General features: G+C 32.9%; 1 long non-coding RNA gene across 2 annotated transcripts in view; it reads left to right on the top strand.

Annotated features, from left to right (window-relative positions):
- The window catches only part of LOC112656537 (uncharacterized), a 186,237-nt gene that overhangs the window by 148,380 nt on the left and 17,782 nt on the right, over positions 1-20,075 (top strand). For both annotated transcript variants that reach the window (XR_003134392.3, XR_004812558.2), the window contains exon 3: positions 8,647-8,757. This is a non-coding gene — a long non-coding RNA (uncharacterized LOC112656537). The remainder of the gene's footprint in view (positions 1-8,646; positions 8,758-20,075) is intronic.

The following is a 20,075-nucleotide window of genomic DNA, read 5'->3' as shown; positions in this document are numbered from 1 at the left end:
TATTATAGGAGTCCCAGAAGAAGAAGAGAAGGGAAAAAAGGGCAAAAGGTTTACTTAAGCAAATTATAGCTGAAAACTTCTCTAAACTGGGGAAGGAGACAGACATGCAAATCCAGGAGGCACAGAGACTCCCATCAAAATCAACAAAAGCAGGCAACACTAAGACATATCTTAGTCAGAATTTCCTTAATACAGAGATAAGGAAAGAATCCTGAAAGCAGCAAGGGAAAATAAGTCCCTAGCCTAACAGGGAAGACAAAACAGGTAAGTAACAGATTTATCCACAGAAATGTGGTAGGCCAGAAGAGAGTGGCATAAAATATTCAAGTGCTGAATGGGAAAAATTTTCTATCTGTACATATAATGCAATCTCTATCAAAATAATACCAGTATTATTTATAATAATAATATCAGCTAGAACAAAGAATTTTAAATACTGTGTTGAACCACAAAAGACCCTGAATAGCCAAAGCAATATTGAAAAAGAAAAACAAAGCTGGAGGAATCATGATTCTACACTTCAAGCTACACTACAAATCTATAGTCATGAAGACAGTATGGCACTGGCACAAAAACGAAACATAGATCAATGGAACATAATGGAAAACATAGGTCAATGGAACATAATGTGAGTCCAGAAATGGGCTCACAACTATCTTGCCAGCTAATTTTAGAGAAGCAGGAAAGAATATCCAATGGTATACACAAAATCTCTTCAACAAATGGTGTTGGGAAAACTGGACAATAACATGCAGAAGAATGAAACTGGACCACTTTGTTACACCATACACAAAAATAAACTCAAAATAGATGAAAGGCCTCAATGTGAGACAGGAAACCATCCAAATCCTGGAGTAGAACACATGCAGCAACTTATTTGACCTTTTGCACAATGAAGGAAACAATCAAGAAAACTAAAGGCATCCTATGGAATGGGAGAGGATATAACATATGTGATAAAGGGTTGGTATCCAAAATCTATAAAGAATTTATCAAACTCAATACCACAAAAACAAATAATCCAGCTAAGAAATGGATAGAAGACATGAATAGATGACATGTTTCCAAACACATCCAGATGGTTAACAGACACATGGAAAGATGCTTAACTTCACTCATCATCGGGAAAATACAAATCAAAACCATGATGAGATATCCCCTCACACCTGTCAGAATGGCTAAAGTTAGCAACACAAGAAACAGCAGGTATTGGTGAGGATGTGAAGAGAGAAGAACGCTCTTGCACTGTTAGTGGGAATGCAAACGGATGCAGCTACTCTGGAAAACAGTATGGAGGTTCCTCAAAAAGTTAAATATAAAACTACCCTATGACCCAGCAATTGCAGTACTAGGAATTTACTCAAAGGATACAAAAATACAGATTTGAAGGAATAGATGCATCCCAATGTTTATAGCAGCATTATCAATAATTATCAAACTATGGAGGGATCCCTGGGTGGCGCAGCGGTTTGGTGCCTGCCTTTGGCCCAGGGCGCGATCCTGGAGATCCGGGATTGAATCCCACATCAGGCTCCCGGTGCATGGAGCCTGCTTCTCTCTCTGCCTCTCTCTCTCTCTCTCTCTCTCTCTCTCTCTCTCTCTGTGACTATCATAAATGAATAAAAAATAAACAAACAAACAAACAAACAAAAACTATGGAGACAGTCTGACTGTCCATCAACTAATGAATGGATAAAGATGTATCTTACATATATATATAGTAATACTATTATTAGCTTACCTTATTTTTATATAGCTTACCTTTGCAGTGATGTGGATGGAGCTAGATTGTAGTATTCTAAGGAAAATAAGTCAGTAACATGAAAATCATATGATTTTACTCACATGTGGAATTTAAGAAACTAAGATGAAATATAGAAGAGAAGAAAAAAGAGAAGAGGGAAACAAACCGTAAGAGACTCTTAACAATAGAGAACACATTGAGGGCTGATAGAGGGATGTGGGTGGGAGATAAGCTAAGTGGGTGATGAGTATTTAGGAGGATACTTGTGTTGAGCACTGGATGCTTATGTAAGTGATGAATCATTAAATTCTAGTCCTGAGTATTACATTATTTTTAACTAATTAGAATTTAAATTTAAAAATTGAAAAAAAATCAATCTTTTTGAAAAGCATCTAGTCATACACATTTTCTTTTTAATTTTTTCAAGGACTAAATGTATTAAACTCTGTCCATTTAATTTCATTCCCTTGTGTTATTCTGGTGACAAAAATATATATCTTTCTATATTGCTTACATATATCTGGAATGTATCTTTATCTTTTACATGTGCATTTCTCTTAAAGGAATACAGGTGAAAATTTTTTCTCTTTTATTCATTTTATTAATTTTATAATTATCTATTGCAAGAGTATTAGGATAGTCGATCCATTTCATAATGATGAAATTTCAAAATATCTCCAATTTATAAAGTTATTTGGCAATAAATAATTTAATATCTGCATCTATAATTATATATGTATATATCTTTATCATCAACTGTACTTGTATACAAATCTATAATTATATCTTTATCATTGATACAATATTGATATATCTAGTTGCCTCTGCTTTTCCTGTAGAATAGTTTTCTATAAGCAAGAATGACAGGCAACAAGGTAATTAATATACAAATATTGCTATGAAATTACTCATTAAAATATTATGGAGAATTATATTACCACTAATATCATTTTAAATTTTACCACTTTTCATAGCCTCATAATTAATAAATATTTATGATTATTTTATTTTATTATTAAATTTCTAGTTGTATGTTCATAATCGAGTGTATTAGAGAGAATATTTTATCTTTTATTAATTGTTTATATTATTTAATCATTTTTATATTAGATAGTATTATAGTTATTAGAAAACGAAATATTACCTTTTGGTTATATGTGTTACAGCAATTTCTTTCAGTCTCTTAGATTATTGTTTACTTATCCATGTCATTCAGTATATATAAAAATTAAATTACATTGTTTTAGAAGTATGGCAGTACAATATACATGAGCAAAATAAGCAATAAAATATTTTAAAGGAGGCAATGATAACATAACATGATACTGTTATACTCCTCTCAAATGATACATATGAAGAATTAGAAAATTCAAGAATACTTAGAACCAATATCCATTCCTTCTTAAAGGATTCTGTAATGAAACAAACCAGGGTATGAATTTTAGTCCTGCAAGTTACTAGACATCAGACTATGTGTAAATTATTTCAACTCTGAATTTTTTTTCATCTTCACATAATATTTACAGTCCCACTCTCAAGAGCAAAGAAGACAGTAAATACCCCAAAAATGTTAACAATATTTTTTGGCAAAGATGAAAATAGAGAGCTTAAATACTCTGTTTCAGATCCGGACTGGGTAAAAAAATAGGAATAAAAAGCAGTCTTGTTAAAATTAGCATATATACATACATAAACTATCCATAAGTAGTCAATATGAAAATTCTGTCCTTCATGAGGAGGTAAAATATGAATGAATGAATAAATATACCATACTCCTTATTAGGCATACTGAATATTGCTAAAAAAACTATTTTTAACACTTTTAATGCAATTTAAACCAAAATATTAATGAGAATTTTACAAAATGCTTAGAAATTTGAGAAATACTGAAATTTCATGTGAGAAAATAAAAGTTTTGAGTAGAACCCTCTGAAAAAGTGTTGCAGTTGGAGAAACTTAAAAGGTACATAGGTTGGCTATGTTGTCTTATACCCAAGTAGCATTACAAATAACAAAGGAGGTGGGCTGCTTGGGTGGCTCAGTTGGTTAAGCATCTGCCCTCTGCTCAAGTCATGATCTCAGGGTCCTGGGAGAACATTAAGATTTGATGAATAGTTCAAACATGTAACCATTTACATCTGTCTTTAAGCTTCAATAAAACCCAATTCATATCACTAATATTTGTATTTTCTTTTAAGTAAATGAGAGCACTTCCAGTTTAACTTGTTCAGTAACAACGTCAGCAAGACAATAAATAAGAATGTAAGAGTTTGTCATAAATATGTTATTGTGCTGTGAACTGACTTACTTTGCAATAAGCTTTAAATTTCTTAAAAGAGGACTTATTTTTAAAAAAATCAGTATGAATGAAATTAATAAGTACAAATAATAGCCATGTATGTAGTGATTTGAAACTTAAATAGTGACATTAATCTGTATCAGCCCTAGGTGGTTTATGTCTAACATAACTTTGAGGTAGATAACCTCTTACTTCCTTACTAGTCTAGTTCTCTGTGATTCTTAAGAAAAATTAATCAAGTGGGCTGACATTTTTGTATCAGATGTGTATTTTATTTCTTAAATAATTCACTGTATTTCAATCATTCTAACATAGTATTTCTGAAAAACTATAAGGGTCTCCAAATATATAGTGCTTTCGATGAAGAGATTCAAAAAAATTAGAAATACTTATACAGCCTACTAGAATTTTATGGGCTTAGATAGGTTCAAAAATATTTTTAATAATACTTTTTTTGACTTATTATTGTCCAAATAATTTTGGCAGTAGACATAACCCCTGTGGCACAAAACCAATTCTCTTAAAGCAAATTGTGTGACTTGCTGTTGGATTCTCAGGACCCAATGGTTTAGATTTGTCTCTCAATAATTGCACATGCTTTTTGAGATATTTGATATTTACCAATTTATAGTTTCTTAAAATACTCAAGGATATCAATGGTGATTTAAAAATAATACATAAATCTGAAGAAAAATGACATCTAAAATTGATAGCAATAGTGCAGATTAAAAAGAAATTGCTAGCTATTCACCATTTTCATTAGTCTAATTTCTTTTTAATTTTTGGCAATAATGTTTCAGGTAAAGTGTACTATTGACTAGCTTGATAATTAAATTATAATTAATGCACTGGTATTTGGAATTCATTGAAAATATCAAAATTCTGCAATCATTAAAAAATGACACCTTTCTGGGGCACCTGGGTGGCTCAGTCAGGTAAGTGTCTGCCCTTGGTCAGGTCATGAATTCAGTGTCTTGGGATTGGTCAGTGTTGGGCTTCTTGTTCAGGGGGGAGTCTGCTTCAACCTCTCCCCTCCACCACCCCATCCCCGCTCATGTACTGTTGGAAACAAACAAACAAACAAATAAATAATAAAATATTTTAAATAATTCCACATTTCTAACTTCATTCGGTCTTTGGAAAATGTACTGTTATACTCAAAATCTCTCATCTTTTTTTTACCATATTTTTCCAAAACATCCTTGTACTGCAATTAGTTACATTAAAAAGCAATAACCACAAGTACAATTAATATTTTTCTAAATGATATTTCATTTCATTTTTGCCAAGTTGAACAAATGATTTTTCACCTCCCTCCTATGGCATAGCACAGTCTTGAGACCAGGTATGCACAAAATAAATATTTGTTAAGTTAACCAATGATCTTGATCAAAATTAAGTAATTGATTCTTTCAAGTGCCTGTTTGCAGATTGCCAAGGAATGAATAGATTTCACTATTTGAATCAATTATTTCTCATATGTAAGTATCTAAATTAAGATCTGGGTCAATATTAGTCAAATTTCCTCTCCCTCCAGATAATTTCATAGAAAATTAAAATCACCTGTACTAATACCGGTCAGCATGATTGGTATTCTTAAATAATGAAACAAGGTGAATTACATATTCCTCTTGTGTTTCAAACTCTCCAAAAGATATTAAGCATTAAAAGAGAAATATTCATTAGGAATTCCTATATTATCTTAACAATGAAAATACCTATTGATGTGCTGTTATATTATTGGAGAAAGCAGGATGGAGAAGTTGTGATATAAAAATAATAAATGAACCTATTTTTCTTTATAGTATAGATATGAGACAAGGATCAAAAACATAATTTATCCAAGGACTCAGAAAAGCTGTAATTTTTTCAAGCCTGTTTTAACTCCAACATAGATCCAGTAACAACTTTGCTGGATTGATAGGGAAAAAAGTTGAAGTTATTTAAACAGCAGCAAATGTATTGGATTTCTCATTTGAAGTGCCATTTGCAATACTCAAAGGAACTTCACATTTGGCTGAAAAAGCACACACCATTATTCAACTAGAATGCTGTATGACTTCTGGCAGCCAAAAAGGCATTATTAATATCATCGTCATCATCATCATCACCATCATCATCAACATTATTATGAAAAAGGGCACTTAATCTCCCCCTAGGAATTCTAAAATGAATACAGTCCAGTTTGTAAGAATTGTACTATACATTTTTTTAAATGAGTAAATGAAAGGATGAGAAAATAGCTCTGATGTTTTATTACCTTGGAACCTGGGACTATAAAGAGACCCGAATTATACAATGTAAAATTATGGGAAAATAAAATGGCACAATGTGCAGTAATTTACAATCAATTTAGTCTGTGTCAAGTCATAAATCTGTTCTTCAAATAGATTTCTCACTATTGGAATGAGTGTTTAATTTTAACGTTCATGTGTTTCCCCTGTGCCAGTCCTTTAGGAGTTGTCTCAATAAAATTTCACAATGTTCAAAGATATTTTTGACCTGATCAAATCACTGCATTATATATATATATATATATATATGGAAAACTTCACAACTTGTCAATAGATTCAGGCTGAAATTTTCAAAACCTGGCCTCAAAAAGGTATACAAAAATTGCACATTTGAGTTCCCCTGTTGACATTTAGCTAAAGCACATACCCATTTTCATGCCTAAGTGCCTGCTGAAGTGAAATAATCGTGCATTTAGGTGCCAAATGCAATATCTGAGTTGAAAGGGTGGCCTCTATTTCAGAGAAGGTTAAATATTTTCTATAGTGGTCTTCAGTATTTGTCAGGGCTGTTTGAAGAATGGAAACAAGTTGTCATTGAACTAAGGTAATTATTCGGTCATGGTAGAACCTTAGCTGGGGTGCTGCATCTGGCATGATGTACATCACATGGACTCTAGCCTACGTATTTTACATAGTGTATCTCCTCAGAACACAGTTAAAATTCACATCGTTTCTAGACTGTTTATGTTTTTCTTCAGCAACATTATTCCCGAGATATCTGAAGCATTTTCAAGCAATACACTGAACAGAGTGCACAGAGATATTTACAGCAGGTGGAGAAGAACAATGCAAACTGAAACACTCTACCTCCACTGCAAAGAATACTCGCCCTAGGTGAATAGTATATAAATTCAGCAAATAAATATTTTTGCCCGGTACTGCAAAAAGCTCCACAGGGACATTTTATTTTATTTTATTTTATTTTAATTTTTTTATGTTAGTCAGAGAGAGAGAGAGAGAAGCAGAGACATAGGCAGAGGGAGAAGCAGGCTCCATGCACCGGGAGCCCGACGTGGGATTCGATCCCGGGTCTCCAGGATCGCGCCCTGGGCCAAAGGCAGGCGCCAAACCGCTGCGCCATCCAGGGATCCCCACAGGGACATTTTAAAGAGGGAAAAGCAAGTGAAAATATCTTTTGCTGCCAGAAAGGATTTAGTTGCCTGAAAATTACAAGGTGGGGCTCAAAATACACATTTTTTTCTTTTAACTGAATAAAATGAATATTTTCCTTTGGCATACGTTTATGAGATCCTTACTATAGAAATTAGCCAGGGCTGAGTCCAGCTTTTTGAAACCTCTATGGCAAATTTTGATAAAACAAATAGAACCCAGAAAGAAAGAAAGAAGGAAAGAAAGAAAGAAAGAAAGAAAGAAAGAAAGAAAGAAAGAAAGAAAGAAAGAAAGAAAAAGAAGAAGAAGAAAGAAAGAAAGAGAGAAAGAAAAAATTAAAAAGGAAAAAAGTTATTAATTTGTCTCTTCCAGCTTTCATAGTTTCTGCTTTCCCAGAAGACACTGAGACTGGGATTCAAGTGAAAGTAATGTGACCACTGCAGAAAATACAGCCAATACAAGAATGCATTATCAATTATGGGCCAATGGAACTTAATTCTGCAAAGAACTGGTATCACCCAAACTCTAAGCAGCAGGGTTATCCCACATGAATCGATGGAGATGGAGGCTGTATACGTAGATAGGTATGCCTAGTCAGTCTCTATTGATTGAGGCTGATCCCAGGGATGGCTAATTCCCCACCACTCAGGAAGGACTGCTGGGTTTTGGAAGTGCCTTTTCCTAAAATTTCAGGAAAAAAGGGATCTAGAGATACAGGTCTAGGCAGTAGGGATCATTTACAATGGGATTGTAAGACTATGACTTAAAAAAGAGTTTCATTTCAAACTCATCTAGTGATATGAACCAGAGACTTTTTGTACCATCTTTGAAGACATTAGATCCCAAACACTGGTATAATAATCGCCCTAGGGCTAGTACCATATTGGTTTATCTGTCTACTTCTCTGCTTATTTGAGCAAATCCGTCCCCTCCCCCTTTTTTTTCCTTATACTTCAGAGTTTTCCATTTTTCTTGGGAAGGCAGCCAAATTAATTATTCTTCTTTATTTATTTTTAATTCAGCTTTATTTCTAATTACTTCTAGCAAGAGAGTTTGAGAATTGCCTAGTCCACAATTTTCCTGGAACAAGAAAGTCCCCATAGTGAATTAATTTTATTTACTGGAGGAATTTCCCCCCTGCAAATATATTATTTGATTGATTGGTGATTTATACATTTAATTTTTTTCTCTCCTTCTAGGTATAAATTCCATGAAGATGGGGACATTAGCCTTCAATCACATAGAAGTTACATGAAATAAGTTGAATTTGAAGCCACACAGCCTAACTCCAGGGACTGTGTACTTAACTGGTAAGTTTCGTGGCCAAGTAATTCTAATATAGTTTTCCTTTCAGTAAAATAGTTTTCAGTATAAATTATTAAAGGTACAGCATGGAAAGCTTTTTGCTTGTGTTAGTTTATTTAATACTTGCAATAAAATCAAATAGGTGCATTATTATCCCCATTGCATAGATGAGGGACACGATTGTTTCAATTTAGTTAACAGATAATTAGTAGCAGAATTCAAACCCAGGGCTGCCCTATTTCAGAAGTTCTGTATATCCTTTCTTCCCTCACTTTTTCCTTCCTCTGTTCTTTCCTTCTACACTTTCTCCTTCCCTGTCTTCCTCCCGCTTCATTCTCTCCTCTCTTTCCTTCTTTCCTTCCTTCTTTTTAAATATTGATTGAACTTTAACTGCTTTATTTTCAAGGCACTAGGGCTAAAACAATGAACAAAACCATCATACTTCATGTTTTAATGTACATTCTAGTGAGGGAAAAAAAAAAACAAAAAGTGTAAGCAATCAGATGAGATATTACCCAATTTGGCAAATATTATGAAAGGAGCCAAATGAGTTACTAAAACACAGAATAAACAGAGCCATGTGATCTCACCTCTATAAAAAGGAATTTCTCTGAGGAAGTGATATTTTGGCTGAAATAGGAAATGAGAAGGATCTAGCTTTGCACTGTTTAGAGGACACAGTGCTGCAGATATAGGAGCAGCACGTAAAAAATATGTTAAAAAACAGTTTCTGTGAACTTATGGAAGGACATTTTCTGTGGAGGATAGTGGGCAACAGTAAGCAGGTACAAGATAAGGTTAGAATCAAAAATGCTTTTTGAAATTTTATTACCAAATACCTGTTGTCGACCATCTCTACTGCCACTTCTGATTGTGCACAATTTGCTCTGAACTTTTCAATATTATTTAAACCTATCTTCTAGGGTTTGCTGTTTTTTGTAAATCCTATTCCCTCTTCCAATGCTACTTTTTTTATTTCTTCCTCTTGGAAAAATTTCTAAGTCCCTTTTCCTGTCTTAAAGATTTTCACCTTGTTTCTCCAAGCAAATTTAATTGCTCCCTCTTCTAAATAGCTCTTATATTTTTATTGTGGCATTTACCACATTTTAAGCTCAATAGTGTGTTTATAGCCATGTGCCTTTGCACTAAACTCAGATATCTTCTGGGACAATGGTCTCCTATTCATTCTGTAGTCCAGAGCATGCCCTTTTTCAGAAGTCAGGTTTATTGTGTTCAAATTAAAATAGAGTAAATGTCAAATTTTTAGTGTGTAGTTCACTGCATTCTAACAACAAAAAAGTCATATTGCAACCACAATCATTGCTTAGATTATTTCCATAAATGAAAAAATTTCCCTTGTGCCCTTTGCATTCAAACCTTCTCCCATTATGTTCTCTTGCAATTAGTGATCTGTTTTCTGTCCCTATGGTTTTACCTGTTCCAAGTGTATATAAATAGAACAGTAGAGCATAATCCTTTTGATCCTGCTTCTCTTACACATCATAATGCATTTGGTTGTTAACCACTTGATTGTGTGTCAGTAGTATACCTATTTATATTGCTAACTAGTATCCCCTAATATGGATGACCTACAGTTTCTCTATATATTTACTGTAGGACATACAGGTTGTTTCAGCCTTGAAGATTATGAATAAAGTTTCTATTCATGGACTGATGTTTTTGAGGACATATATTTCATTATTTTGGTCAAATATCTAAGATATTTGAGACTTCTGAGTCATACATTTAGGGAATGTTTACATTTTTAAGAAACTACCAAACTGTTTTTCTAAAGTTACTATAAAATTCCCAGTATCAACTATGAGAGTTTATGTTGTTCCTTAACTGATATTTTCAAATTGCCTCTTATTTTTTTCCAGTTATTCTATAATGTGTGTCATGGTATCTCATTGTAGTTTTAATTTCTCTAGTTACGAATAATGATGAGCATTTTTGATTTGTTTATTCCCCATTTATATATATTCTTTGATCAAGTATCTTTAAAAAGCATCTGCCATTTGTAAATATTGTATCCTTGTCTGAGGAAAGCAGCCTCATCCCATGGATGGATGGAAAAGGGGTCTCCAGCCCAGTTGTCCGTGCTGCAGACCATCTGCTCCCAAAGCCCACTTCCTCGGTCCTGCCTGTTTCTCCTGCCTAATGGGCATCTGTACACTTTGAATTTTTCCATAAGATCTTTAGAATTGTTAGGAACCAAAGACCTCCCTTCAATAGACTTTTCCCTGATTCCAACAACCTTTGAAGTTTGCTCAAATTTGTGGGTGGCTTCATCTCCTCTACCACTTGACATTTAGTCCTATGTTAGCTTGACATCACAGAAGTGCTGAAATGAACAGTCCAATATGAACTAGCCATGACAAAAATCAAAATATTAGTATCAAGCTTCGAGTTTTTACATATTCTGCATATAAATACTTTACCTGACAAGTATTTGAAAATAGTTTTTTTTTTTTGTGACTTTTTGATTTCTTTATAGTGACTTTGGAAAGGTAAAAGTGTTTATTTTGATGAAGTTCAATTTATAAATATTTTAGTGTATTACACTTTTGTGTCCTAATAAAAAATATTTGTCTAACTCAAAGTCACAGTGAATCTCTTCATTGTTTTCTTGTAGAATGTTTATATTTGAAGTTTTGCATTTTGGTTGATGATCCACTTTTAGTAATTCTTTTAATGTAGCACAATGTATAAGTTTGAGGCTCATTTGATTATACATGATACTCAATTGTTCCATTACTATTAGCTGACCACAATGTATTTATTCCATTGGGTTTCTTGGCATATTTATATCAAATAAATTGATCATATATGTGATACTTTATAAAGGTTTGCAATGTACAGTCCATGGCTATACATTCATCAATACTATACCATGTTGACAACCCTGGCTTTATTTTAGGTCTTGAACTCCAGGAGTATGAGTTGTCTATCTTTATGTTGTCTCTCTTATTTATTTGCTTTTCCTCAGAACATAATCACTTGTTGAAATCTATTAAAAAAAAAGGAGGGGTGCCTGGGAGGCTCAGTCAGTAGAGTATATGACTCTTGATCTTAGGATCATGAGTTCAAGCCCCACCTTGGCCATAAAACTAATTTACTTACATACATACATACATACATACATGAATAAATGGAGAAAAAAGAAAAAACTACTGGGAATGTAATTGGTTTGTGATGACTCTATAAACTTTAATTCCTATAACATACCCCTCAAATATTACTCTAATGGGAGTAACAAAGTAGAGTAATATGTTCATAGCCAGCAGTGACAGCCACATCGTGCCTGGAGTTGGGTATATAATAAGTCTTATCTGAATCACACAACTGAACATGTTGGACTAAGGAAATGTTAGATATTCATGCTAGAGGGAAAGTGGATATATGCTGTGAAGTCAAAACAAATAAAAAAAATCCTCATAATAAAGAACATTTTAAGTTGTATATATTTTTCCAACACTGGAAACTATTTCCCTTTGTACATATTACTTCTAATTTAGAGTAATTAAAAGACTATGAATGCAGAATTGGATAAATAGAGTTTGGAGAAGAGGCAAATGTATTAGTCAATATCACAATATTGTAAACTGTAGACATCTTAATTAAAGAAAAACAGCCTTTTTTAGGGACAACCTGAAGTGTTTTTTATGCAGCCTAACATCATTACTGATGATTTGTTTCTTAAGTTAATAGAAGTGCACTCTCCAGGTAGCTTCAAATTCCTGTCATAGATAAATGCTTTTAGCTCTTTCTTTTCATGTCATCATGTTTATGTACCTTCATCAGCCTGAGGCACTTTGTGCTTATTTAGTTTATTTTAAGTGGTCCTTAATTAACAAATGGTTTGACATTCTTCTGTAAAATGAAATTTAAGCTAATATTTTTAATGAATTTATGCTTGAAAATGGCACTTCACAGGGGAATATGATAAACCTATTATTATTCAATACCATGATTGATGAGTCTCTAAATAGCGTTTACAACATTACCAATGCATATTTTCATGATCAGAAAGGATTTTAATAGAATACTCTGAGAAGCAGAATAATTGGAATATAAAAGAACATGATGATATAACATGATATTGGAAGGAGATTGTGTGTTGCTCAAAATGGAATTAAAATGTTTCCTCCAAACAAATCGATATCAATTGTATTTGTAAGAAAAAGATTTATATAGTATGTAATTGCTATCTAGATTATCCTTTCCTTGCTTGGAGAAAAAGAAACAAGCCACTATATAGACACAGTTATTTAGAGAACATCTTTTCAACCTGTCAGAATCTATTGTGGTAGCTGGACCCATCTCTCACCACCCAATAACAATAGGCTTCAGATACAAATGAGGTCAATCTCTGGGTCCTTTCAATAGAATGTTTCTCTTAAATTTCAAGAATTGTAGCCTTGAAACAGCATATTTTTGAAATTTGGGAAGCAAAACATCTGGATGGTGGGGTGAATGTTTTAAACTATTCTGAAAATTGCAAATTTTCCTATTGTAGATATATTTAATTTTGTTTTTTATGTCTTGATATTTCTTATACTCTTATCTCTAAAAGAGTTTTATTAATCTTGACATGGTTTTAAAACTTTCATTGTAGGGCTAATAAAACAAGATATGAGACAGATTAATTAATTTATTTTATTAAATGGACTAGATAATTCACAGTCATAAAGACAGAGCCTGAGGCTAAAAGTACAAATATTTACATCTTTATCATTAGACATCATGTGGAGAATGTCCTTATCACAAAATGTACTTTTAACCTTCACTCTTTAGTCTCCTAAAATCCATCATAAAACTGCAGATACCAATTTAGAATTAATAAAGCATATTTTACTCTAAAGCTGTATAATAATTGTTATAATCCTATACTTTTATTATTTATTATGTTTTTAAAATAAATTTAATAAGATCCATAAATTTAATTAAACATTGTATCATAGATAACAGCATTAGATAGTAAAATATCACTTCAAAGTTTTACAGGAAAAAAGTCCTCAAAAACATCACATGTGTCAGGTCTTGAATTAAGCCTACTTACAAGCCATTACATTAACCTATTAATATTTTATAGATGATGTCAGGAGAAAAAGGCTCTGATTCAGAGACAAAAGATTAATATTCAGAGCACAGCAAGTAAACAGGTAAATCTACGTTTGCATTGATTTGGTCACCTGAAAGTTGCCCAGGGTTGAAGCAGTATGGGCCCAAAGGAAGGTAGGGTTTGTATTGCAGGTGAGAAACATCAAGAGTTATGAATCCACCATTTAGGAAGCAAGCTTGTTCTTTGTTCCAGAGGCAAAGATTATCTTATTCTTCAAGATTACTTGATGGAAATTATTTACTTCCATACTAAGAAGTATGCCAGCTAAAAGACTTGTCAAGTAAAATATGTAGGAGCTTGAGAGACCCATGAAGGAATTTCTCACCCCAAAAGTTTTTTACTATAAGTATGAAATAATCAGATAGAGATAAATAATACATACCATAAGATATAACTGATTCAATAAATCAATCACATGTATTAAGTAGATATTATTATTTTTCTTTCATGTGGAAATAGGTTCATAAAATCATCAATGTAAAACAAATCTGTTATCATACTTTCACTCATTTATTGAGTTCTTACTATGCTTCACATTACAGATAAAAACAAGGGATGAGATTCATTCTCTCATTCAGAGAGTTGATTTCATTCTTGCTTTTTAACATTGCAAACTTTCACAGGTTAAATTCATTGTCACTGTAATTAATCATACCTCCCCCCCTTTTTTTTTCCTGAAAAACCTTCAGAAATTGCTCTTAGAGTCATATGTAAACTACACACACATACGCACAGAGTATTACCTATTTGTCAGAACATATTATGTTTAGACAATTTTATGTGCTTGGTTACCTGCATTATTTACCAGTTATGCTTTATAATCTCTCCAAAATAAAAAATATCCCCAGAAAAATTATGTCACTAATGAATTGTATTTTTAGCAATTTAGATGTTGAATGCCAAATATTTTTTGAGGAGGTTGTATTAACCCAGGATATTGTCTTGAATATATCTATATGTAGACTAGTACCCAAGACAATATACAGAATCTCTGATGTTTAAAAAGTTTCACCCGTATTATATTCAAACATTGAAATGACTTTAAAAGTCAGTAAGACAACATATTGTAATGCAACTGAAATAGTTGACATGTAGATTATTTCAGAGTAAGAAATTTAGTTGGAGATATTCAAACCTCTGGTCAGTTATAACCCAAATAAATGCCTTTGACTGGTAGAATTTTAGACTTAAAAGGACTTATGAAAAACATAGTTTATCTTTACATATTTGCAGAATAATAAACTAGAGAAGTTAAAATGATCTCTTCATGGTAAAGTAGTGGGTTAGAAGCAAAACTAGAAACTAGTTCTTTCATTTTCCAAACTGGAGTTTTACTTAGGCATGAAATGTGATTATTTTGTAAAAATGTATCAAAATCTCAACAAAAGAAATATGGAAAATACTGACTTAATAAGATCAAATTAATTAAAATTATAATAGAATTAGTAATATTAGCTAATATTTATTGAGGGCTTACTACATGTTAAACACTGTTCTAACTGTATGTTAAATAACTGGAATTTAAATTTAAAAACTTAAACTAAAAGAAAAAACCCACAACTCTAAACAATCTATATATAAAACCTTACTTAATCAGCACAAGAAATGAACTTCTTTATCTCATTCATGAGGGACCCAGAGAATTGAGTTAATTTTCCCAAGATTAACCATGTCATAAAGGATGGAACCATAATTATATGTAAGTGGTGCAATTTTAGAGCAACTATTTTCAACCATTAAAGCACGTATTTAGGTACAATCTAAGACACAGGAAAAATGTCAGAAAAATAGAATATGAGAGAATAAAATTAATGTTATTCTTGTTATGCTTGTTATGTCTGATCCATTCAAGCATAAGAGGAGAAGACGGACAGAGATTGAATCCTACAAGTTGGTTCCTTTGGCAAAACTCCTACACACTGAAAATGTTCCTAAACTTGGTAGACATTAAGAATAGATGTGACTATACAAAATGTGGGGTAAGAGCCAAAATAGTTTTTCCAATATAAATTATTTATCTTTTGGAGTCTCAAAGAAATGATTAGGGACCATTAAATCAAGGCAACCTAAGATCCTACAACAGAGTGATAATGATTGTGAACTTCTTCATATTTTGTTAAGTATCAAAGCCTAGATGATCACAAGTGTCTCTTTGACCAGTGTCAGAAGCAATTACTAAGTGTTACATCCAGTAAAAAAAAATAGGTCATTTTCCCCAGGCACATTAAACTAACTTTACATGACTAGATAAACTCTGGAGTGTACCTCCCAATACCTCCCAATTTCCAACCGTTTTTAGTGATCATAGAGCAGATGAAATGATGAAATGTTACTGAGAAATGATGCATTATTTCTAGTGACTAAGTCAACTCTTTCTTTGGGGTTTCTCCCACCTCCACTGCCTGGCCCTTTCCTTGAGAGTCCATCAGTAAGTAACCCCGTTGGGGACATCATTTTGGAAAAACCAAGTCTAGTCATCTAAATCATATCACTGACATCAAATACTCCTAGCCTGGCCTTCTGTTGATTTACAGTGCCAGCTTGCCCTTTCTTTTAGTTGTGTTAAAAGGGTTAAGAACTTCAGCTATTGAGTGGAATTATTAGTTAATGCCCCTAAAGCACTAAAGAAGTTCCAAAATATACTGTGTGATGGAGATAGAGAAATCTGCGGTTGTAGCAGTTTGATTCTTCACATCCTGGCACTTGTTTCTCCCAGGAGATAACACTTTACTTACATGAAACTATTAAGAGTAAGTCAGATATTCATACATCTGTCAATAGTTTCATTGGAAACTTTTCTTTAAACCGTAAAGAATAGATGTGAATTTAAATTGTAAATACTACAATTGGGGTATACTATGGATTTTGATTTTGCCATAGAATTACATGGGGTAATCTTTGTAGAACAGGGTTTAATGAGAAAAGATAGCTAAATTTTAACTGCATACTGCTATAATATTGTCTACTTTATTATTATTATTGAAGAAGAGATTATAGAATCTCCCGTGTATTATTTCTTTAAATTTTGTCTAACAAAGCAAACAACTCTTACTTAATTTGCATTGAAAGTATTTTTAACTTAGATGCTATAGTTGAGGAACAAGTGAATACTAGCAAATGGGAGTGCAAGTTTATTATACACTTAAACATTGGAGTGTTTTACTTAAGGATTATTGTCAATTTACAAACATAACACTTATAGAATATGGTCACTTTTAGATTGCTGAGAATAAAGTATTTTTATATTTTACCCTACAGAGTTATAAACATTATGATGCACTCTTTACTGCAGCATAACCTACAATATGTTGTCATGTAAAACTGCAGAATTTTTTTTAAAGAAGTAAATTACTTTTTAAATGCCACTTATTTTATGTTCTTGCTGATAGAGAACAGAGCATATATTGACTATGCTGGGTTAATTTCTTTTTTATTATTTTACTACTTTCTCTGGTGGCTAATTCTCCCTTAATTTTAGTTTCATGAGTTATGTTTTGCACAAAGTATACAGGCCAAAAATAAGCTTAAAGTTGTTCAGATCATTTGCTAGCTATTTCTTCATAAGAATATTCAATTTGTTCCAGTATTTATGCCTTCTTTCTTTACGGTGTATATAAATTATGATCCCATTAAGCCTTCACAGTTACACAGTTGCCATATTGTGCATTCTCCATTGTAGAATATTCATCACCCAAAAGACCTTCTCCCAGTCTACCAGGAATCATGAATGATAATGATCTTCGAATTAATTAACCTTTTTATTCATGATATACTTGCTAAGACTTTTCATGCTATATTTTAAGAGAATTCATATGTATTTACATTATCTTTTTTATCTTCAACATGAACTTTGTGAAAACTTGGGTCACATACAGAAAAAAGTGCTTTTAATATTTTCTAGACATTCCAAGGTATAATGTAACAGTGCATTTCCTTAAATGATTACTTTTGAATTTATTCTATTTATTTATTTTTTTAATATTTTATTTATTTATTCATGAGAGACACACACACACACACAGAGGCAGAGACACAGGTAGAGGGAGAAGCAGGCTCCATGCAGGGAGCCTGATGTGGGATTCGATCCTGGGACTCTAGGATCACACCCTGGGCTGAAGGCAGGCACTAAACCACTGAGTCACCCAGGGACCCCCAATTACTTCTGAATTTAATAAAATAAAGAGCAGTAACTGAATTGCTAGAAAAAATTAATTTCACTATGGAGACACTAAAAACACAATTAGTTGCTAGGAATTGGGGGTACAGGAAAGGCGGATAAATAGGTGGAGCACAGGAAAACTTTAGGGCAGTGGAACTATTCTGTATGATACTGCAATTGTCCACACATGGCATTCTACATTTGTCCAAATCCATACATCGTACCACACAAAGTGCAAGCCCTAATGTCAACTATGGGCCTTAGTTAATGATAATGTATAAATATTGGCTTATTAATTCTAACAAAGGTATCACACCAATGCAAGATGTTAATAATAGGAGAAACTAGAAGAGGGGATGCTGAGACAATAATGGGAGTTCCCTTTACTTTCTACTCAATTTTTCTCTAAACCTAAAGCTACCCTAAAAAGTAAAATCCTCTGATGTGTAAATATATATATAAAAAAGCTAATTTAGAGTCAGCAAGAAACACTGGCAAATAGAAAGACTTTTGGCTTCATTTAGACCTTCATTTTCTAACCAAGTTGTCTTAGAATCATTTAAATTATCTGTGCTTTGGTTGCTAATAATAACCGCCTTAAACATTTTTTGCATGAAGTCAGATAATGTCCATCCAGCAACTCTCACAGTTGACGTTAAGCAGGTTCTTCAGTTAGCAGATAGTATTAGGTGTCTTATAGCTAGCTACACATTCATTCATTTAACAAATTTTTGGTGAGTACTTCCTGTTTGCCAAGCACTATTCCATGTTCTGGAAACTGAGGAAACAGAGAGAGAAAATCCCTGTCCTCCTGGTAAAGATGACTTTCATGGTCAAGGGGCTTTGATAATCTCTCATTTCTAAATAGATAAAACTCTTTCACTTCTTAAGAGCTAGAGGAATGTTTGTTCTTTACACTGAGCCCTGACTGATAGATATAGATTGGATGTTTACGTAAATTCACATCGAGAGAATTCTTTTGCGTTCCAACTCTGTAAATAAGAAGTATGATATTTACAAATCTGTGAATATGTCAATTTAGCTTTATTTCTATGTAACTGGGAGTTTGTTTGTCTGTTTATTTGAGAGAAAGTGTCTGCAAGAGAGAGTGTGAGCACAAGCAGTGGAGGGAAAAGAAAGGGGGAGAGGCAGGCTTCCCACCGAGCAGGGAGCCTGAGGACCCCAGGATCATGACTTGAGCCAAAGGCAGACCCTTAACCATCTGAGCCTTCTAAACACCCCTTAACTGGGAATTATCACATGTGTCCTTCCTATCTCCCAAGTTACAGGGTTAATTTGTAAACAATAGTGTATATGATTAGGTCACAGCATTATTACTGTAACTTTGTATGTATTACATAGTACAATTTGTCAGTAACTCTGCTAGAGGAATAAACACAAAGACATTGTTAGAGACATACACACACACACACACACACTATATGGAGGATAGTATACATATATATGGAGCTCTAGTATCCATACAACAGGAGACACAGAAACGTAGATATTCTATATTGTGTAAAACTTGTTCAGCATTATAGATCAATTTTAAAGTTTGCAGACGTTTTTTAGCTATGTGTCAAGCAAAAGCTGGGAGACACTGTCAAAAATTCTGATCTGAAAATCAAAACTAAAAAAGAATTATGTAGCCCTTGGCTCTGATTTCTTAAAATATGGTGCAAAAGAACTAAAATTAATAGAGATCTATATATCATATCATACTTAAAGCCCATAAGTAGTCCTAATAGTTCAAAGCCAGACTTTGGTCTCTAAAGCAGGGGCAGTATTTAATTCCCCTTATACCAGTGAGATCTAGAGTAAGATTTTGCAAGAATTAGGAGTGTTAGCAGTAGGGCTTGAAATGTGGGCTACAAGCACAGAGCTACTTCTATCTGGATTATGGAAGCATGTAATATAAAGCAAGTGGTTTGGTAGCAGAGAATTTTTAAAACGGTGATGAAAAGTTTCATATTTTAAGGGTATATTCGGTATCATACATATATATATATATATATACAATGTGATACGTGTATAAT

This window comes from Canis lupus, chromosome 37 (genome assembly GCF_003254725.2).
Source record: "Canis lupus dingo isolate Sandy chromosome 37, ASM325472v2, whole genome shotgun sequence".
NCBI lineage: Eukaryota > Metazoa > Chordata > Mammalia > Carnivora > Canidae > Canis > Canis lupus.
The sequence above is the reverse complement of the archived record's forward strand: the minus strand, read 5'-3'. Positions and strand labels throughout refer to the sequence as shown.